Here is a 23,309-nt window from a genome sequence, read left to right as displayed (position 1 = left end):
TCAGGGTGTATATTTATATCCTTGATCCATTTTGAGGTGATTTTAGTATATGGTGAGAGGTGTGGATCTAGTTTTTACATCTGTCTTTTAATCCCTGTACATGTATAATGGAAGAAAACCATCAACAGCAAATGCTGATTATAGAAACTGGCAAAATCACAAGTGTAATGGTAATAATAGTCATTTGCCATTTACCTTTTAGGCTTAATTTCAGTGAACAGTAATAGCAATTAGATATCCTGATAAGAGTCATTCGTGGTAGGTTTGTAGTACATTTTGAATGCCATAGTTAACTCTTGGTGTATGTTCAGGTTTCAAACTTTGTTGTTTTCCTATTTATTAACTTGATCGTCTGTTTAACAAAATTGAAAGTAACATTGACGTATGGCAAAAATTACATTAAGCATGACAATTCATACTTTGTTCATGTAAACAGCAATCATTTAAGCAAAGTAAGGTTCCTCTTAGATAATTGACCTTAATAAAGTGTGTGGGCATTTAAAATGGTGGAGCCATTTTTCCTAAGTCTTGTTGGCATTTAAAATAATATGTAGGAAAATGGTATTTAAATCACTGAGTTGCATCTTGTCAGCTCTTTTTAGCTTGTTGTTTGAAATGTCAGTAAGCCGTGGGTAGTAGTCATGGTTGTCACTATAGGCCCATTATCTACTTGGGAAGGCTTCCAGCATAGTTATTACAAAACCTGCATGTGTACACGTGCTTTTAATTCCCAGATTTTCTATATTCTATGATATGAATTCCAAACAATATTATCTATATTTGGAGAATATAGGCACACAGTGGGAATTTGGACAGGAATGACTTTAAAATGTCATCCCATCAGTTTTGTATCACACATATGAAATCTAGGCCATTTTACCCTTCCCAAGTGAAACTTGTCATTATATCTTCCGTTCCTTTCCTGGTGTTTTATCTCTCAAAGAGAAAATATACAATTATGCAAGTATCCTCCTCCAATCTTACCACCCAAGACTCCTAAACTCATAAGGTGACAATTAGAGTGGCAAAAGAAACTTTAAGAAATGTTAAACTTTATTGTTAAAATTTAACTTTATTAAGTGTTTATTGCCCTAAGCATAACTTCTATGCTGACATAATTTTGTTGCTTTATTTATTCAGTGATGTCTTTGCTATTCAGGGATCGGTGGGACTACTTTTGTTACAGTTCTTGGAGAAATTTAACAGTTGTTTCTATCTGGGGTGTTGCTAAATCTAGCCCACAGCCTGTTTTTGAAATACTCTTAAGCTAAAGAATTGTTTTTTTGTTTTGTTTTTTTTTAAAAAAGGAGGAGAGTCTGCAACAGAGACTATATGGCTTGCAAAACCTAAAATATTTTCTGTTAGCCCTTGACAGAAAATTTCTTAACTCTGTTTTTAATATCTTCACTAGGTCCTTGAGATATTAAGAAAAGCCTGAAAGTTGTTAACTTCCGTATCCTACTTACTGTCTTTGCTCTTCATCCTCAAATTGGAGATCAGCAACCTCTAACACAAGCAAATATAATTTAATGGCAGGACAGCTGAGAAGGGTGTAGGAGAGACAAAGGAGATCTGGCCTGTGCGTGGAAAGTAAGGCCTAGCATTTGTCCACCCTACTTTTTTAAACTTTATTTTGAAATAATTTCACACTTACAGAAAAATTGCAAGAATAGTTCAAAAATTTTTGTATACCCTTCACCTAGATTTCACCAGTTAACATTTTGCCACATTTGCCTTATTATTCATTCTTGTTCTTTCTCTTTGGTAGTTACTACATACAACACACTCAAACGTTTTCTTGAGCCATATGAGAATAAGTTGCAGACATACCCCTCATACCTCTTTACTCCTATATATTTCAGTGCGTATTTCCCTATTTCCTAAGAATAAGGACATTGCAGTTACTAAACCACACAGTAAAGTTACCAAAATCAGGAAAGTTAACCTTGATATAATATTAGCTAGTCTATGAATTTCATTCAAATTTTGCCACTTGTCCCAGTGACCTTTGTATTTCCCCCCCTTAGTTCAGAATCCAATTTTTAGAATCACTCATCAAATTTGATTTTTGCTACTTTTTAGTTTCCTTCAATTTAGAATGCTTTCTCAGCCTTTTATTTATTTATTTTTAATGACAATGACATTTTTAAAGAGTATAGACCATTTGTTTTGTAAAATGTCTCAATTTAGGTTTCTCTGATGTCTCTTTATGAATAAATTTAGGTCATGCTCTTGGCAGGAATATTAAGTGACATATTTTTCTTAGTGCATCACATGATGCGCACAGTGTCAGTTTAGTAAGTGATATTAACTTTAATCACTTGATGAGGTTGACTTCCACTGAAATGCTATTTCCTCCCTTGTAATTAATAAGTAATTTGTGGGGAGATATTTTGAGACTGTGTAAGTATCTTTACCTCATCAAACTTTCACCCATTTTAGTTTTAGTATAAATAGTAGTTTCTTGCCTCAATCAGTTATTTCTCTCATGTTTGGAAATGGGTGATTATTCTATCTTCATTATTCCTTCTACATCTTTTAGTTGGTTTTATACTGTGAGGAAGAGTTTTCCCATTTCCTCTATCAGTTTGGAGTCAGAATTCTTACTCTAGTCATAGGTTATCAGCCAGTGTCACGGATTGGTAATTCGGTCCTCCTTCAAGCCACCTCCTATATCCTTTTGACATATTCCTAACTTTTTATGAGCATTTTCTTACTTTTTGGTACAAGATGTTCTAGGTTCATCTTATCCTTTCCCAGCTCCAGCGTTGGAATCCATTTTTCTGAGGAGATCTGGGTCCTTCAGTGAGAAATTGCTGATGCACATTCCTCCCCTTTTGCCAATCTATGTACCACTTCATTCACAAGGACTAGCCATTGGGCAACAGCCAGCCTCCTTATCTTGATTTGTACTTTTTGGATATAGCAAAAATAGTGAAATGCCACCTCATGGCTACTGACAGTATATCTTTTCAGAATACTGTGCAAAGAAATACATGGCAAATAAAAGATACTGGTATTCAACTTAAAAGTATACTTGCTATTTAGGGGAAAGATATTCACATGAGTTTTTGAAAATAAATATCCCATTTCTCCGTGACACTGGAAATGCAAGCAAAAATCATTTCCTTGATTTCAAGTTTAGTTCAAGAGTTGAAGTCAGTGATGTATTCATTATCCTTAATACCCTCTCTCTATTTTTAATGATTTTTTAAAATTGAGGTAATTTTTACATACAATAACATTTATTTGAAGAGTACAGTATGATGGATTTTGGTAAATATGTACACTTGTTTAACCACCAGCATAGTGAAAGATACAAGATAGTTCCCTCACCCTAAAAGGTTTCTTTGTGCCCCTTTGTAGTCAGTCCCTTTCTTAGACTCCCACACCCACGTAATCACAATAGTTTTACAACTTTTCTAGGATTTTATATAATAAGAATCATATAATATGTAGTCTTTTATGTTTGACTTGTTTCACTTAACATAATTTTGTGAGATTCATTCTTGTTTTTGAGAATGATCTTTTGTTCCTTTAATAAAAAGCTGTGTAGTTCTTCATAGCATGGATATGTCACAATTTGTTTATCCGTTCATTTTTTCATGGACTCTTGAGTTGTTTCCAGATGTTGACTATTATGACTTATTTGTGTATGTCTTTTTTTGTGTGGGCATATATTTTCATTTCTCTGGTGTCAATACCTAGAATTGGAATTACTAGGTGATATTTTAATTTTATAATATATGTTTAATTAAACATAATGTATATTTAATTTTATAATATAGTACCATATGGTTTACCAAAGTAACTGAACCATTTTGTGTTTCACCAGCAATGTATGGGAGTTCCAGGATTCCACATCTTGTCAATGTTTGGTATTGACAGTATTTTTAACATTAGCCATTCTGTGGATGTATAGTAGTACCTCATTGTAATTTTAATTTTTGTTTCCCTGATGACTGGTGGTGTTGAGCATCTGTCTGCATATATATTTTATGTGACATGTTTGTTCAAATATTTTGCTTATTTTAAAAAACTTATTATTAAATTGTAATATTTCTTTATATATTCTGTATAAACTCTTTGGTCAGATATGTTGCACAGATATTTTCTCCCAGTCTGTAGCTTGCCCTTTTCTTAACTGTGCCTTTTGAAAAGCAAAGGTTTTCATTTCAATGAAGTTTATTTTATCAAATTTTTCTCTTGAAATTCATGTTTTTTATGTCCTGTTCAAGAAATGTTTGCCTAATGTCAAATACACAAGAAAATCTCATGTTTTCTTCTAGAAGAAATGCTATATTTTTATCTGTGATCCATTTCTAGCTAATTTTTCTATATGGCATGATATGAGTTGAGGTTTTATATTCCAAAGGAAAATCCAGTTGTTTGTTGAGAACTGTCTTTTCCTGCATTCAGTTTACCTTGGCACCTTTATTAAGTCAGTTGACTATGTACATGTGGGTATATTTCTGGACTCTATTCTGTGCCATTGATCTATATGTTTGTCCTTATGCCAGTACCACAGTGTCTTGGTTATTATATCTTTATATCTGGAAATGCAGTATTATGAGTTCTCCAACTTTTTCTTTATCAAACTTGTTAATCTAGGTCCTTGACCTTCCTTAATTTTATTTATTTTTTTAAATTTATTTTTTATTATTATTTTTACATTCTAAGATGTTGCAGAGCAGTTGTGGGGGAGGCAAAGAGGGGAAAGGGGAGAGAGATAGAGTAGGAGGAAGAGGAGGGAGTGTGGTCGAAGCCCATGGCACCACCTTCATTCCAGCAGGGGAGCCCAGGGGGCTTCTAGCAGCAGCTAGGTCGTGGCTGGACTGGATGCAGACTTGGGGGGTGGGTGTGGCTGAGTCCCTTGGCCTGCCCCCCACCCCTGCTTGGGAGCCTGGGGGGCTTCTGGTCCTTCTAGGTTTTATAAGTGTTATTTGGTGCTGTTAGACCTTTACTGGTTAATGTTAGAACTTTGTCTCTGATCTGTGGGGTTTTTTTTCCCTTTAGTCTGTGTTGGATTATTTGCTATTTTCACTATTTAAACTGCACTGGAACTAATTTGTTGTCCTTTGATTACTTCTAAAATGGGGGCGCTTCCTGTGGGAACCAGCACTTGAGCCCTGTGATTGAGCTAAACTGCTTCTTTGCTGCTGATTCTCTGGGGAAGGCTTTTTGTGCAGCTCAGGTTTTAATTGTTGACCTTGTAAGCACTTCTGGGTCTTGTGAGGTGCGATACACCTGGTTTGTGTGGAAATTCTGGTCTGGGCCTGAGTCTTTTCAGCAAGCTGCAACCCCTGCAGTTCTGTATTCCTGACCAGTCTCCACTGAGTGGTCCTGTGCTGATTGGAGGGCAGATCAGCTATCTGTGCTGTGCCTCAGTGTTCCCCCAGTGGGCCAGTCTCCCCAACCACTCCCACCCCCCGCACTCCAAATACTTCCCATGGGACAAGCCATGCACTGGTCCCTTGCAATGACTCACTGGTCTGAGTGTCCTTTTCTCAGTGGTCTGTGACCCCTCACTCCTGTGTGGGCCCATGAGAACCTTGTTGGTGGTCATGCTGGCCTCGGGGCCACCAAAGCCCTCTTCTCCCCTGCAGCCTCCACGCAACTTCATACGAAGGGCACAGCAGTGGCTTTTGCCAGCTGTTTCTCCATGTGTTCACCAGGGCCAGCCTTGAAGTGGTCGGGACTTGAAACAATCAGAGCAGTCCTTTCTTTCTCTTCATTGTGGCTTCTGCTTTCATGAACTCCATAGGTCTTTCCTCTTCCCTTGAGCTCTAGTAGCCCCAGCTTGGCAGTTGTTGCTTTTTAATAGTTGTAAATTGGTTGATTGTGGGAGAGGGTGATGCTGGTTACTGTCTATTCTGCCATTTTGATCCTAGTTTCCTGACCTTCCTATATAAATTTTAAAATCAACATGTCAGTTCTTCAAAAAGCCTTTTAGGATTTTGATTAGGATTGTATTGAAACTATAGATCAATTTGGAGAGAACTGCCATGTTAGCAGTAGTCTTCCAGTTTATGATCGTGGTTTATCTCTCCTTTATTTATGTCTTTAATTTTTCTCAGAAGTTTTTTCGTGATGTCATTTCCCTTCAACCTGAAGAACTTCCTTTAGTATTTCTAGTAGCTCAGAAAGAGCTACTTTAAGATGTAGAGAAAAGCATAAACACTCTGCTGTGGTTTGAATGTGTCCCCTCCAAAATTCAGGTGTTGCCAATGTGATAGTATTAAGAGGGGCCTTTAGGAGGTGATTAGACCATGAAAGCTCCTTCCTCATTAATGTGATTAAGGTCCTTATAAAAGAGACTTTATGCAGCATTAGACTTGCTTACTCTCCTGCCCTCTGCCATGTAAAGATACAGCAAATAAGGCCTTCAAATGCTGGTGCTTTGATCTTAGACTTCTAGCCTCCAAAACTGTGAGATAATAAATTTCTGTTCTTTATAAATTACCCAGTCCTCAGGTATTTTGTTATAATAGCAGGAAACAGACTAAAACAGGACACTCCATATTTGAAAATGTCTTTTGGCTATTTTATTGCCATTCCCAAAGACATATTAAGGGTCACATTAGTTTATAAAAGAGTATATTATAAAAGCTTTTAACAAAGAACTTAAGGTGGTCTTTTCTATTGGAGCAGATCCCAACCCATTCAGTATTATGTCTCCTTCCCTGTTTGGGTGCTGGATGGTCAGACCACAAAGCTTTAGTGGCTTCTGCAGTCGCTTTTTCCTCTGCCTCTTCCTGGCACCCTCCACAGCTCCCTTAAAAGAAATTGCCTTAAAAGGATATTGGAAACTTGACACAAACTAGTGAAGCTATCAGAAAACATAGCAACTGAAGATAGATGACTTACACTTTCCTCTGAAAGCTGTATACAAAATTAAATTTCTGTTTCCATTTGTACAAGCAATAGCAGTTATAAAATAAAGGAAAAATCCTAATCCTTACATAATGACAATAAAAATGTAAAATAATAAGTACACAAGAACTACATGAATAAACTACAGAATTTTAATTGAAAGCCATTAAATCCCACATGGATAAATGTAGAGCAGTTCCTAAAAAAGAAGACAATATTTTAAAGACATTAGTTCTTCCTGAATTACTTTCTAGGTATAATGCTATTCTGATCAAAAGCACATTGTCTTCTTTGGGAACTGGTGGGGTCAAGGGTGGGGAGCAGTATTACTAAGTGATTTAAAATATAATCTAAAAGAATAAAGCTTGAATGGCCGGGAGGGAGGGAGAGAGAGAGAGAGAGAGAGAGAGAGTGTGTGTGTGTGTGTGTCACGGCTGGCAGGTGTGGGGATCGAACCACTTGACCTTGGTGTTATAACACTGCACTCTAACCAATTGAGCTAACTGGCCAGCCCAGCCAGGACATTTTGAAAAATATAAATAATGAGTGCAGATTTGCCTTTCCAAATGCTAAGATATAATTTAAAAAGTATGATACTTAAAAAATCAAAGTGAAATAAATTGATTTTAAAATTATTAGTATATGATTTATTTAAAAGTACCCTTAAACATCGTTTGGAAGATTAAGGATTATTCAATAAATGGTGCTAGAATTCTTGGTTAATCATTATATATCTCCAGTAAATTCATAGGAAAGGAAAGAAAAACTATAGGAGGGAAACTTCAAAACTTTGAAAACTTCGTGGAAAAGTAGAATTAAAAGATAACACAAATCTTTTTTTTTAATTAAGGAATTTGTTTTTTATTTTATTTTTTTTAAAAAGATGACTGGTAAGGGGATCTTAACCCTTGACTTGGTGTTGTCAGCACCACACTCTACCCGTAGAGCCAATCAGCCATCCCTGTATGGGCTCCGAACCCATGGCCTTGGTGTTATCAGCACCACATTCTCCCAAGTAAGCCACGGGCCGGCCCAAGGAATTTGTTTTTTAATTGAAATGTATTGATCACACATTTATAGGGGTACAGAGTTATATTTCAATAAATGTATATAATGTGTGATGATCAAATCAAGGTAATTAGCATATTCATCATCACAAACCTTTATCATTTCTTTGTGATGAGAACATTCTAGCTATTTGAGAACATACAGTTGTTAATTATAACATGTAATTGTTAATTATAGACTCCTGGCACTACTATACACCACTAAAAATTATTTTCCTTACTTTATGTGTTCATTAACCAACCTCTCCTTATCCTTCCTCCTCATCCATTTCCCAGCCCCTAGTAACCACAGTTCTACCCTGTACTTCTAAAAGTCCAACAACTTTTCTATTTTTTTAAAGTTATCGTTCCCACATATGAGTGAGAACATGCAGTATTTATCTTTCTGTGCCTAACTTATTTCACTTAACAAGTCTTCCAGGCTCATCCATGTTGCCGCAAATGACAGGATTTCATTATTTTTCATGGCTGAATAGTACTCCATTGTGTACATATACCACATTTTTTGTATCCATTCATCTGCCAATGGGCACCTAGGTTGATTCCATATCTTGGCTATTGTAAATTGTGTTGCTGTAAACATGGAGGGTGCAGATATCTCTTCAGTATGCTAATTTCCTTTCCTTTGGATTAATACCCAAGTAGCTGGATCATATGGTAATTCTATTCTTAGTTTTTTGAGGCACCTCCATACTGTTTTCCATAATAGCTGTACTAATTTACATTCCCACCAACAGTGTGTGAAAGTTTCCTTTTCTCTGCATCCTCACCATTTTTTGTCTTTTTATAGTAGCCATTCTAACTGGGGTAAGATGATACCTCATGGTTTTGTTTTGCATTTCCCTGATGATTAGTGATGTTGAACATTTTTTCATATATGCATTGGCCATTTGTATGTCTTCTTTTGAGAAATGTCTGTTGAGGTCATTTGCCCAATTTTAAATTGGATTATTTGTGCTTTTTGCTGTTGAGTTGTTTAAGTTCCTTGTATATTCTGGATATTAATCCCTTGTCAGATGAAAAGTTTGCAGATATTTTCTCCCATTCTGCTGATTGCCTCTTTGCTCTTTTGCTGTGCAGAAGCTTTTTAGTTTGATGTAATCCCACATGTCTATTTTTGCTTTTGTTGCCTGAGCTTTGGAAGTCTTCTCCATAAAATATCAATATCTTGAAGTGTTTCCCTTATGTTTTCTTCTAGTAGTTTTATAGCTTCAGGTCTTATGTTTAAGGCTTTAATCTATTTCGAGTTGGCATATGTTGAGAGATAGGGATCTAGTTTCATTCTTCCCTATTTAGATCTCCAGTTTTCCCAGCACCGTTTATTGAAGAGACTGTCCTTTCCCCTGTGTATGTTCTTGGCTCCTTTGTCAGAAATCATTTGGTAATATGTATGTAGATTTATTTCTGGATTCTTTATTTTGTTCAATTGGTCTTTGTGTCTGTTTTTGTCCGGTACCCTACCATTTTAATTACTGTGGCTTTGTAGTATATTTTGAAGCCAGGGAGTGTGGTGCTTCCCACTTTGTTCTTTTTGCTCAGGATAGCTTTGGCTATTCAGGGTCTTTTGTTGTTTCATATAAATTTTTGAATTGTTTTCTATAGTGCAGTTTAAATACATGTTTCTTTGTTCCTTTTTTTGTCTAGATGATCTGTCAGTTGCTGAAAGAGGTTGTTGAAGTTTCCAGCTATTATTGTGTCGGGATCTGTCTCTTTTGCTTTAAATCCAGTAAGATTTGCTTTATATATCTGGGTTCTCTGATGTAGGGTGCATATATATTTACAAGATATATCTTGCTGAATTGATCCCTTTATCATTATATAATTCCCTTCTTTGTGTTTTTAACATTTTTGCCTTAAAGTCTATTTTATCCAATGTAAGTATATCTGCTCCTGCTCATTTTTGGTTTCCATTTGCATGGAATATCTTTTTCTATCCCTTCACTATTAGTCTGTGTGTGTCTTTACAGGTGAAGTGAGTTTCTTGTAGGCAGCATATAGTTGGGTCTTTTTTATTATTCAGTTCAGTCAGTCTATATCTTTTAAATGGGGAATTCAATCCATTCACACTCAGAATTTGTTATTGGAAGGTGTTGCCTTACTCCTGACACAGGTGGTTTTATATATCCTTTGTTTCTTTCTTTCTCTTTTTTTGTTTGTCTTTACTATTTGGTGGGGTTTTTTTTGTAATGATAAGATGTAATTTCTTTTTCTCATTTGCATGTCTGCTCTACCAGAGAGTTTTATTCTTTCAGATATTGTCAGGATGGTAGTTATTGTTCTTTTGCTTCCAGATGTAGGATTAAGGATTTCTTAAAGGGCCAACCTAGTGGTGATTAATTCCCTCATTTTTTGTTTGTCTGGGAAAGACATATTTCTTTCTCCTTCATTTCTGAGGGATAGCTTTGTTGTATGTAGTATTGTTGGCTGGCAGGGTTTTTTTCTTTCAGCACTTTGAGTATATCATCCCACCCTCTCCTGGCCTGTAAGATTTCTGCTGAGAAATCTGCTATGAAATCTGATGGGGATTCCCTTATAGGTGACTTGATGTTTTTAGAATTTTCTCTTTGTCTTTGACTTTTGATAAGCTGACTATAGTATGTTTCAGAGAGGACCTTTTTAGGTTAAATCTGTTTGGAGATCTATGGGCCTCTTGAATATGCAAGTCCATATCTCTCCCAGTATTTGGGAAGTTTTCAACTAGTATTTTGTTAAATGGGTTTTCAATGACTTTTTTCTTCTCTTTCCCTTCAGGAACACCCATAATATGGATGTTTGTACACTTAAAGTTGTCTCATAGATCTCATAGGCTTTTCTTATGTGTCCAACTGGGTTATTTCCAAAGACTTGTCTTTAAGTTCAGAAATTCTTTCTTCTGCTTGATATAGCCTATTGCTTAAGCTCTCACTTGTATTTTTTATTTCATTTAATGAATTCTTCATTTCCAAGATTTCTGCTTGGTTCTTTTTTATGATATCTATGTCTTTGTTGAATTTATCCTTTTCAGATCTTGAATTGTTTTTCTTATTTCATTGTGTTGTCTGTATGTATTCTCTTGCATCTCGTTGAGTTACCTTAGGGTTATTATTTGGAATTTCTTTACAGGCATTTTGTAGATTTCCTTTGGTGGAGTGGGGTGGTGGGGGTGCTGGTACTGGACGATAATTGTTTTCCTTTGTGGGTATCATGTTTCCTTGTTTTTTTCATGTTGTATTCCTACATTGCTCTCCGGTGGAAGAGTCACTTCCTATTTTATGGAGTAGCTTTGGAAGGAAGAGACGTTTTCCTGTAGATGTGTTCTATAGTGTCAGTTGGGTGGGGTGTTCTAGGTTTGGTTGTGGGTGAGCACAATAGTGTAGTCTCCATGTGATTTTCTTTTTGGCTGTATTCAACCTTGGAGTTGTATGTGAGTGCCTTTGTGGCCTAAGTGCTGGGGTGCCCAGCAGCTTCTTGCTGGAGTTGGTAATACTGGGTGGGGTTGCTGGCGCTGCAGGTGGAATGTCAAGCTCCTGAGATATGCACCATTGTGCTCAATGCTTACTTAGCTAAAGTGGGCATGGTCTCTGAGATCACTGTCAATATTTTGGGGTTCTGGGAGAGGTGCTGTGTAAATTAGCTGTTCCTTCACTAAAGTGGGCATGGTCACTAGGTGCTCTGTATCTCCTCCATTTAAATGGGCAATACTGGGCAAGGTTTCTGGGGCCATGTCAGGACCCTGAGAACCCAGGAGAGATGCTTGGGTGCTCTGCAGCTCCTCAGATGGAGTGAGCAACTCAGCAAGGTTTTGGGGCCATAGGTGGGACTCTAATCCCCCAAGTGAGATGCTGGGGCACTTTGTAGCTCCACTTTTGAAGTGGGCCACTCTGGGCACTGTTGCTGGGGCGAGGTAGTGGTTGACCCCACACCCATAAGAGAGATGCTAGGGCCATGAGCAGGCCCCCTGTGTCCCCAAGAGAAACTCTGGAGCTCTCCACAGCTCCTCAGCTTAAGTGGACCACTCTGGACAAGGTTGTTGGGGTTGTAGGCAGGTCCCTGTGCCCCAAGAGAAATGCTGGGGCTCACTGCAGCTACAGATGTGACTATGTGCCCCTGGAAAAGGCTCATGGCACTCCACTGAAGAGAGTAGGGCCTCTGGCAGTGGCAGAAGGCTCTGATTGATTGGCTGTCAGGCTCTGGAAAGTGCAAGCAGTGGCACCCTCTGTTCTGGGGGTGGTCTCTGCACTGTACTGCCTGTTCCCGGGTGGGCAAGGCACTGTGTGGGCTTGGGTGGCAGAGACACAGTATTATGAGTGGGCCTTAGGGATGTGAAGATGCTAGGGCTATTGGACCCCAGGTCAAAATGCACTCTGGTATTGGCTCAGATCCCAAAATGGTTGACATCCTGTGGCAGCCCAGGACCTGGGGGATGGGTGGGGTTCAGTGCAAACTGGATTAATGCCGTCACCTAGGTTCCAAGCAGCTCCCCACACTGCTCACGGCTCCTTTGTAGCTTGGATTGCAGGTGTCAGTGGCTGGAGCATGGACCGTTGGGGATTCCACTCGCCTACCTTTTCCCCATAGCAAGGAGTCTCTCTTGGCTCCAAGCCAGTCTTGGTCAGGTGCTTCATTGTCTTTCTGTGCTGCCATCTTGAGTTTCTGAACCTTAAGGGGTCTTCCTCACCCTTTTGCTGAATTCCAGAGTTTTCTCCCATTGAGAGTAGTGTGATATGTGACTATCTGCTTGTTGTTTTGGACTTTCTTTGTGTCAGAGGCAGAAGCTCAACACCTTTAGTCAGCCATCTCTGGAAAGTTTCTGACAGTATAAATCTTCCCATGAACTTTTTGGAGTACCTTCATATGAGGGTATCAACAACAAACTATGAAAACATACTGATCCTTACCAGTAATCAGAGAAGTGCAAATTGGAACAATGAAAGAATTTTTCACCATTAAAATCCAGTGTCTGCAAGAATGACAACATGGTACCCTTTAACTGGCAGTAGGAATGTAAATTGGTATAGCCTTTTCTTGGAAAAAAGTTGGGGGATTTGTTTTGCAAAAAGAAGAAATTGTTTCTTTTCATCCGTGCTTTCTCTTCTAGTAATCTGTCCTAAGGAAATAATGAGAATTCGAAACAAATGTATTAAAATATAATTTATGGTAGCCAAAAACTGGACTAAGTCCAAGTTTTGGTTAAATTGTGGTAGATTGGGCCGGCCCGTGGCTCACTCTGGAGAGTGCAGTGCTGATAACACCAAGGCCACGGGTTCGGATCCTATCTAGGGATGGCTGGTTGGCTCACTAGCTGAGCGTGGTGCTGACAACACCAAGCCAAGGGTTGAGATCCCCTTACCGGTCATCTTTTAAAAATAAAAATAAAATAAATAAATAAATAAATTGTGGTAGATTTATTAAGGTAGGTGCTTTTGAAGAATGTGTAATGGTATAAGAAGGAAAACCCTCCTAATTTTATGTTAAGTGAGAAGGGATGAAAATGATCTCTGTGAATCCAATTTAGTTTTTAAAAATTAACTTATCTGGGGCCGGCCCGGTGGCACACTGCTACAGTGCGCTGCTTGGGAGCGTGGTGGCGCTCCCACCGAGGGTTCGGATCCCACATACTGACCGGTTCCCGCTCACTGGCTGAGCGAGGTGCGGGCGCAACACCGAGGGTTGCGATCCCGTTGCCGGTCCTGGCCCGGTACGGGCGCGACACTGAGGGTTGCGATCCGTTGCCGGTCACGAAAAAAGACAAAAAGGAAAAAGAAAAAGAAAAAAAAAAATTAACTTATCTGTGTATGTGTTCTTTAAAGGCTTAAAGGAAATATAGATCAACTTATTAGTAGTTCCTGTCTGATGTTGATGGGAATACTGGTTATTTTTACCCTTTTTCTTTATAGCTTTCTATACAAAGAAGCTTTTGCCAAGATTTTCCAGTGAGTGAAAAAAACAAGCATTATTTATAAAAGCATAGACCTTGTAAGATTTCTGTGCAATATATTTACTTTGAGAAAAATGAAAATATAGATGATTGTAACTTACAAATATTTATTGGTAAGTGGTCATGAGATCTCTATTTGTATACAGGAATGTAAGAGTCCTTGGTGAAGTTAACATGAAGTTTAGCAGCTTAAATGGAGTTGGTTTGAACTTAGAGGTCGAAAGACTCTTAATAGATTAAAAGACAAATAAAAACATACACCTGGATTTTTCAATATTGATCCCTATCACTCATGTAGCTCATGAAAGAATTCATTTTCAAAAGACTTCTGACTCTCTCACTCAGCAATTAACCTATCTAGTTTCATAGCATTTGTTTAACATATTTCTCTGCTAAGTGTTTTCTCAGGAAAAAGACTGTGATGCCCACCTTAACAAATCTCACAATTTTCATAAGATTTAATTCTAAATACTACAATAATTATTTAATGGAGAAAAAAATGATTAAATGATCTTTAAAATAATCCAGGTTCAGACATTAAAATAACAATAGACTTTATAGTCTTTAAATTGATTCTCTAGGTGAGATACGTATCCTGTTTTTCTGTTTTGGAATTTGAGCCAGAGTTCCATTAAATAAACAGTGTAGGCCCATAGAAGACATACACAGGAAACCCTTTGGGTTAATGGTGCTATCACTCTAACAAACACTAAGGTGTCTTCTACTCTCATGCCTCCCCTATTTTTTTCAATTTTTTATTAAGGAGAGAGCTTTTAAAAATACTAATGACTCCTCCCTACCCTAGAGCTGTAGAATCAAAAGCGAATCAGAAGCTCTAGGGTTAAATTCTAGGCACTTATGCTTTTAAGAAACTCACAGTAGGTTATGATAGAAGAGAATTACCTCTGGCTATGAACCATCCACTTTAGGTAGACCAATTCCTGTATCCTGAAGGAAAGCAATTCCTAGGATTTGTAAACTCTCGTTCAAATCTCCAACTTTATTTCTATGCAGTTCTGGGCCAGCAACTGGTTATTTTAAATAGCCATAATATTCAAAGAACAACAAATTTTTTTTGAGTTTCAGAAGAATATGTCACATTTTTTTGTTATTCTTTGCCATACCATAGGTAATGCATTCTTTTAAAATTCAGATATGGAGAAGGGTAGATGAGATGAATTGTTTTAAGTATCTCCTGGTTATTTTATTAGCTCTGTTAGCTCTATGTCATATAAACTTCCTGGTTCATTTTATTTTGGTATATGTATGTACAGTGAAGGACAGTAAGCTATATTTTGTTTATACATCGTTGCTATAAATTTTTAATGTGACTAGGTACAGTTGAAAAAAGTATATAGTTTTGTACTTGTTCTATGTTTTTAATCTTTGGTTATTGTCTGGATAAAAACAGATAACTGAAACAACCATTTAACTAGTGAAAATTATTTTAGGACAGTTGTTTAAACTCTGGGAATAATTATCTCAAGGACATACAGCAAATGGGGAGACATTTATTCAGAAAAATCTACCGATTTTCAGTAAGAACAGCAAGAGTCTCTGGCATTTGAGCCGTGTCATCCACTCCCACTCACCTCTCAGCTCAGCTTGAGGGAAGCTCTACTCTGAGTGGGAGAAGAAGGTGGCAGACATCTCTCATACCCTCTAGCTTCATGTTGCAGATGCTCTCTCTCCACTAGGTCTCCCTTTCCCCTAGTCAGCCTTTACTCAGATTGGAAGTCTGTCCCAGGCATAGCAGGCTGAGAATAATGGACCCCAATTGCTCCAGCCCCAGCTTGTTCATAGGGCAGTAGTTCCATGCCTGGAGTGTCAAGTCACATAACCTGCTGTCCTCCCTCAGCACTCTGCTCATAGAGCACAGATGTCAAGTGGGCCATTGTCCCAGCCCGTAGTTCTGGTGTGGTAGATCAAAGGTTCTTCCAAGGGAAAGGGCAGAACAGAGAATTTGGCAGGTCTCCCCAAGGGGACTGACTGTTTGGAACTCAGCTTAGGAAAGCTCTTGCCTAAAGTTTTTGAAAACAATGAATATCTTTGTGGTGAACAGTTAAGAGGAAGAGGCTGGTAGTTCCATGATTTGACTAGTAACAAATGAAGTGAAAAACCTGTTGGAAGTTTAACAGAGAACCAGAAAAAGAGACGGCTAAGAAGAGCCCTCCTGAGGTTGTAGCAAGCCTCAAACACTGGCAACATCTTGCCCTTGCAAAGGGACCTGACTTTTACTGGATCAGACTGGAACAATTTATGCCCCAGGGTGTGGCAAAACAGTAGAACAATCAACTAATAGTTATTGGCGGCTAACAGCTAAGTACAGGACACCATTATAGGCAGTTCAGCCAGAAGCTTAAAGGGGGAGCAGAGAAAGAAACTTGTCAATGGGAGCAGTAATGAAACTCATTCATGATGAACAGGGAAACTGTGCATGCTCAAGGCAGCACCCTCTGAGAAGCGATGTCAGAGGGTACGCACTGCCACAGAAATAGACTTCACTGAACCTGAGATAAAGAGGGACATTTTCTAATGATAAAAGGGCCAATTTATCAGGAAGACATAATTGTGTATGTATCTAACAATAGAGCCCCAAAATGCATGAAGCAAAATCTGACAGAATTGAAGGAGGAAATAGACAATTCAACAATAGTAGTTAAGATATGTCAATACCCTTTCAATAATGGATATAACATCTAGGCAGAAGATCGGCAAAGATGTGGAAGACTTGAACTCTATTATTAATCAATTAGAACTAACAGATAACTTAAGAACACCCCACTCAATAAGAACAAAATGCTCGTTCTTCTCGAGTACATGTGGGACATTCTTCAGGACAGACCATATGGTAGGCCATAAAACAATATGTTTTAAAGGATTGCAGTCTTACAAAGTATGTTTTCCAACCACAGTGGAATGAAATTAGAAATCAATAACAGGAAAGTTGAGGAATTACACATATGTGGCAGTTAACACTTCTCGATAATCAATGGATAAAAGAAATCACAAAAGAAATTAGAAAATACTTTGAGGTGAAGAAAAAGAAAAAACTTCAAACTTAGGAGATATATAGCTAACTGTGCCTAAAAGGTAATTTATAGCTGCCAATCATTATATTAAAAAAGAAGAAAGATTTCAAATCAATACCCTAATTGTCCACCTTAAAAACCTAGAAAAAGGAGAGCAAACTAAACCCAAAGCAAGCAGAAAGAGGGAAATAATAAAGATTAGAGCAGAAATAAATGAAATAGTATAGAAAAATGATAGAAGAAATCAACAAAAAGTTGGTCTTCTGAAAAGATCAACAAAATGGGTAAAGTTTAGTGCTGATCAGGAAAAAAGAGAAGACTCAAATTACTAATCACAAATGATGAAGGGGAAATCACTTGCAATCTTAGAGAAATAAAAAGGATTGTATGGGGAATGCTGTGAACAATTTGTATGCTAACAGATTACTGTAGGTAATTTGATGAAATAGGCAAATTCCTAGAAAGACACAAACTACCAAAATTGACCTAAAGGGAAATAGAAAATCTGAATAGAGCTATGTTTGTTGCAGGTTGAATTGTGTCCCCCAGAAAGATAGTTTGAGATCTAACCTAAGACCTGTGAATGTGACCTTATTTAAGAAAGGTCTTTGGGCCGGCCAGTGGCTCACTCGGGAGAGTGCGGTGCTGATAACACCAAGGCCCCGGGTTCGGATCCCATATAGGGATGGCCGGTTTGCTCACTGGCTGAGCGTGGTGCTGACAACACCAAGTCAAGGGTTAAGATCCCCTTACCGGTCATCTTTTAAAAAAAAAAAAAAAAGAAAGGTCTTTGTAGATGTAATTAAGTTAAAATGAGGTCATACTGGGATAGTTAGGGTGGGCCCTACCTAAATCCAATTACTGGTGTCCTTATTAGGAGAGAGAGACTTGGAGACACAGAAACACGCACGGGGAAGAAGACCATGTAAAGATGGAGGTGGAGATTGGAATTACGCTCTCATAAACCAAGGAATGCCAAGGATTGTCAGCCACCACCAGGAACTAGAAAGAGGCAAGGAAGAGCTCTTCCCTAGAGGCTTCAAAAAGAATGGTCTGCAGACACCTTGGTTTTGGACATCTGGACTCCAAACCTGAGGGAGAATAAATCTGTGCTGTTTTAAGCCACCCAATTTGTGATAATATGTTACAGCAGCCCTAGGATAAAGAGATTGAATTAGTAATTTATAAACTTCTATCTAGCTTCACTGGTGATTTCTAACAGATATTTAAAGAGGAATTAATACCAATTCTTCACAAACCTTTCCAAAATGTAGAAGAAGGAAGACTTCCTCATTCTGTGAGGCCAGTATTATTGATACCAAAACCAGACAAAGGCATCACAAGAAAAGAAAACTACAGGCCAGTATCACTTATGGATACCAATGCACATTATCCTCAACAGAACACTAGCAAACCAAATCTGGTAACATATAAAAAGTATTATACACCACGACCAAGTGGGATTTATTCCAGGAATGCCAGGTTGGTTTAACACCCCAAAATCAATTAATGTAATATAATGTATTAGTGAAGTAAATGACAGAAACCTCATGATCATCTCAATAGATTCCCTCTAAAAAAGCATTTGGCCAAATCCATCACCCTTCTGTGATAAAGACACCCAACACACTAGGAATAGAAGGGAATTTCCTCAACCTGAGCTACAAAAACACATAGCTAACATCATCATACTTAATGGTAAAAGACTGAAAAGCTTCCCCCTAAGATTAGGAAAAAGACAAATATGTCCATTCTCACCACTTACATTCCACATTGAATGGGAGATTCTAGCAAGGGCAGTTAGGCACTAAAAAGAAACCAAAGTTGTCCAGATTACAAAAGAAGTAAAACTATCTCAATTTGCAGATGATGTGATATTGTATACAGAAAATTCTGAGGAACCTATGATACATTATTAGAGTTAATAAGTGAGTCCAGTGAGGTTTAGAATACAACATCCTTTTAAAAAAATCAGTTGTATTTCTATACACTAGCTGTGAACAATATGAATGTGAAATTAAGAAAACAGTTCCATTTACAGTAGCATCAAAAAAATTAATTTAACAAAAGAATTATAAGATTTATACACTGTAAATTGCATACTGTTGTTGAAAGAAAATAAATAAATAAATGGAAAAACATCTCATTCATGGGTCAGAATACTTAATATTGTTAGGGGATGGTGTTACTCCCCAAATTGATATGCAGATTCAGTACATTATTTCTCAGAATTCCATCTGACTTCTTTGCAGAGGCTGACAATCTGATCCTAAAATTTATATGAAAATACAAGGGACCGTGAGTAGCCAAAACAGTCTTGCTAAAGAACAACAAATTGGGAGGATTCTACTTGCTGCAAAACTATAGTGGTCAAGGTGTGTGGTACTGTTATAAGGATAGGTATATATAGATCAGTGGAGCAGAATTGAGTATCCAGAAGTTAAATTTATGGCCAGTGATTTTTAATAAGGGTACCAAAACACTTCTATGGGGAAAGCATCATCTTTTCAACAAAAGGTGCTGGAACAACTGAGTTATCCACGTGCAAGGGAACAAAGTTGGACCTCTTTCACACCAAACCAAAAATTAACTTGACATGGATCATAGACCTAACTGCAAGCTCTAAAACTACAAAACTCTAGAGGAGAACATAGGAGTAAATCTTCATGACCTTGAGTTAGCTCGAGTCTTAGGTACCACACCAAAAGTACAAATGATGAAAGAAAAATACATAAATCAGAATTCATTAAAATTTAAAACTTTTGCACTATAACATTACCATCAATGAGGCGATAAGAAAACTCAGAATGGGAGAAAATATTTGCAAATCATTTATCTAATAATGGATTCATCAAAATATGTCAAGAATTTCTAAACTCAGCAATAAAAAGGTAAATAGCCCAATTAAAAAATAAGGGATCTGAATATACATTTTTCCAGAGAAGGTATTCAGATGGCCAATAAGCACATGAAAAGATGCTCAACGTTATTAGTCATTAGGAAAATACAGTCTAAGCCATGAGATACCACTTCTCTTCTGCTATGATGGGTGTAATCAAAAAGATAATAAGTGTTCATGAGTATGTGGAGAAATCAGAACCCTCATAACATTACTGTTGGGAATATAAAATAGTGTAGCTGCTTTGAGAAATGGTTTGACACTTTCTCAAAATGTTAAACAATAGTGAATATGTGGTCTAGAAATTTCACTCCTAAGTAAGTATCCAAGAGAAATGAAAATATACGTCCACAACAAAATTTGTACACAAATGTTAATAGCAGCATTGTTCTTATAATAGCCAAAAAGTGGAAATAGTCCAAATACTCATCAACTGCTGAATGGTAAATAAAATGTGGTATATTCATACAACAGAATGTTATTTAGCAATGAAAAGGAAGTACTGATACATGCTGCAGTGTGGATGAATCTTGAAAACGTTATTCTAGGGAAAAGAAGTCAGTCACCAAAACCCACATATTTTATTTCATTTATATGAAATGTCCAGGATAGGCACATCTGTAGAGACAAAAATTAGTACAGTGGTTGCCTAGGATTGGAGGCAAGTGGGGGAATGGGAATTGAGTGTTAATAAGCACAGGGTTTCCTTTTGGGATATGAAAATGTTCTAAAATTAGATTGTGGTAATGGTGATTTATAGCTGTGAATAAAAGTTATTCAATTTTACATCATAAATGTGTGACTTTTATAGTATGAGAGTACTTCACAAAGTTCATGGAAAAATAGAACTAAAAGATAATATGAACCTTTCCATGAACTTTTTAAAGTTACCCTCGTATGTGAATTATATCTCAGTAAAAGTGTTTAAAAACAAAGCAAATAGGTGTTACCGTAATTGGTATGAACCAACTAAAAGTGATTTGTGTATTTCAGAGTCCAGGTTGATAGAATTGGTAATTGCTTGATTCAAGAAAGAACATGTAGCATTTGCCTACTAATTGCTAAGATAGTTGTTCTGTGTTGTTTTAAGTTAGAAGATACCCTAAATATGAATATAGATAATGTTGTTCAGTGTCTGACTTGAACTGATTGAATGTGGGGCTGAGTTGTTAAGTACAGTTTATGCCACATAATGTCTGATTTTTAAAAATCACGAAACAAATAAATGGTGCCAGAGTATAATATAGTAGAGGTTTTATTGGACTCTTCAATTGATGCCTGTTCCTAATTCCTTTTAGATGTTAAATCTATACGAAGATTACAACATTTCAATTATTCATCTTTAAAAAATTACTTTAGTAGTTTCTTTAGCCTATAAAAGGGAATGTTGGCAAATATAACTATATAAAGGTTTCCATGGTTTATAAGATTTAAAATATTTTGTTTAAAATTTTTTGAATAAATTATATAGCAAACTTACTGGTTCTTTATATAGAAATATTAAAGGATCATTGTTCCAGTTTGAGTATGCAGATGAGTTCTTTATATTAAACTATTTGATTTTAATATATAATTGGGGCTAAATATGTCTTCAAAATACATACTTTGGTTGTGCTGTTGACATAATTCAGGTGATGGGAAATCATAGAAAGCTGTTTGCAAATATCAATGCGTGTATGTACAATCTTTAAGGAAATTATTTGTGCATTATAACATGCCTTCAATGTGTTGTTTAATTTCTTTTCATTGTGCCAAGGTATGTTCCATTTTCTTATTTAGAGCACTTTTAAGTTTTCCATGATGGAAGTAAGTGTATGAATTCATACGTTGCAGTGATTTGAAGTAAATTATATGCACTAGAACTTAAAGAACACTTAAGAGGTGCACTTTACTTTTCTTTGTGCTCTTATTTTCTATTATTATAGTCGCTTGTTCACTTATTATATGCAAGCATGGAAGCAAGTGCAAAGCATTATCAGCTTAGTCCAGTGCTCTTCTAGTCTGGGAGCAGATGCTGGGAGTCTCTGGGATGAATTTAGTGCAGCATTTCAGAACTTTTTGATCAGAGAAACTATTTGATTAACCTTTTATATTGCAAGCATGTACAAGCACATATATATTGTAACAAAAAATACTGAAATGTTTACACTTAGAACATGCAATGACCTGTTATTCAGTTCTTTTTTCTAGTACTAGTTTTGACCTATTAATCAATTTCACAACCCACTAAAGGTTTGAGAACCACAATTTATAAAATAGTGACCTAGAGACAAAATTATTAATTCATATATATTCTTTTTGAGTTTTCCTTCCCAATGGCCCTTTAAAAACATTTGTGATTTGTGTCTGGGTAAAACAGGTCTTTATACTAGAAGGGCAAACGTGATCTTCAAATGAGATTTGGATTTTAAAACGTTTATTTTTTTGTTTGAAAAGGTATTCTGTCGGAATTGGGTTGCCCATGAACTATTGCTATAGTGTAGTAGAATCAATATATTTGGATGCTCAAGGAAATTTTCCCTCTATAGTTTAATTAGCATTTACCTATAAATTTTGAACAAAACTGATAATTGAAAACATGGATAAAATCTACCCAAAGTATTTATTTATATTCATTTTGCTTTTATGCTTTAGTGGAGATAAATTTTATCCTGATTTGAAGTTTTAAAATATTTTAATTGCATGAAACTAATTTGTCTTATTTGTTGTTAACATTTGTCTTTGATTATACATCTGTGCTTTGATATTGAATGGGGAAAGAGTTTTGTGCAACTATTTCACCAAATATTTTTGCAGGGACATTTAGTCGGTCTGGATGAACCAGCTTCGGGAGCTGGGCAAGAAGCTCTGCTTAAACAAGAGCAAGCAAAAATCATTCGATTCGAGAGACAAGCAGAAGAGTTCCTCAATGCAGTCTTTTATAGAAAAGGTTGGTTTCAGTGAAGAATGACATTTAGCATCTGCTTGTCTTGTATTAATCTCCCTAATTTTAATGTCACTTTAAAAGTTGCTCTTAAAAATATTTTTTATTGATTATACACTTTACATCTCTCTACATTCCTTTAATCAAGTTTAATATGGAATAGGGTTAAGGCAACCTGTGTCCCCACCTTTTAGGCTCTGAAATGATGGTGAATTTCAGTTAAATAGTTCAGAAAATTATTATGATAATCTGAAAATCGTAAGGTCTCAGTAGCTTTTTTTTTTTTTTTAAATGACCGGTAAGGGGATCTCAACCCTTGGCTTGGTGTTGTCAACACCACGCTCAGCTAGTGAGCCAACCGGCCATCCCTATATAGGATCCGAACCCGTGGCCTTGGTGTTATCAGCACCGCACTCTCCCGAGTGAGCCACAGGGTGGCCCGAGAACCACCTTCTAAAGCCTTAGAAGTGTGATGAGGAATAAAGGTCACAGGTGGAACATTAAGATCAGGTCAGGTATAGAGTTTCAATCAAGGGTCTGTCACTAACCATCTATACAAATTTTTAGAGGCCACTTTTTAGATTACATATTCCTCATT

The 23,309-nt window shown here is 36.9% G+C and overlaps 1 protein-coding gene across 2 annotated transcripts in view; it reads left to right on the top strand.

Moving 5' to 3' along the window:
• LCOR (ligand dependent nuclear receptor corepressor) overlaps nt 1-23,309 on the top strand; it is a 118,792-nt gene that overhangs the window by 82,704 nt on the left and 12,779 nt on the right. For both annotated transcript variants that reach the window (XM_008583499.1, XM_008583500.1), the window contains exon 5: nt 22,585-22,717. The gene's annotated coding sequence lies outside the window, so the exon portion shown is untranslated. The remainder of the gene's footprint in view (nt 1-22,584; nt 22,718-23,309) is intronic.

The sequence above is a fragment of the Galeopterus variegatus genome, unplaced genomic scaffold (assembly GCF_000696425.1).
Source record: "Galeopterus variegatus unplaced genomic scaffold, G_variegatus-3.0.2 Scaffold2942, whole genome shotgun sequence".
NCBI lineage: Eukaryota > Metazoa > Chordata > Mammalia > Dermoptera > Cynocephalidae > Galeopterus > Galeopterus variegatus.
This window is presented reverse-complemented; position numbering and strand designations above follow the sequence as displayed.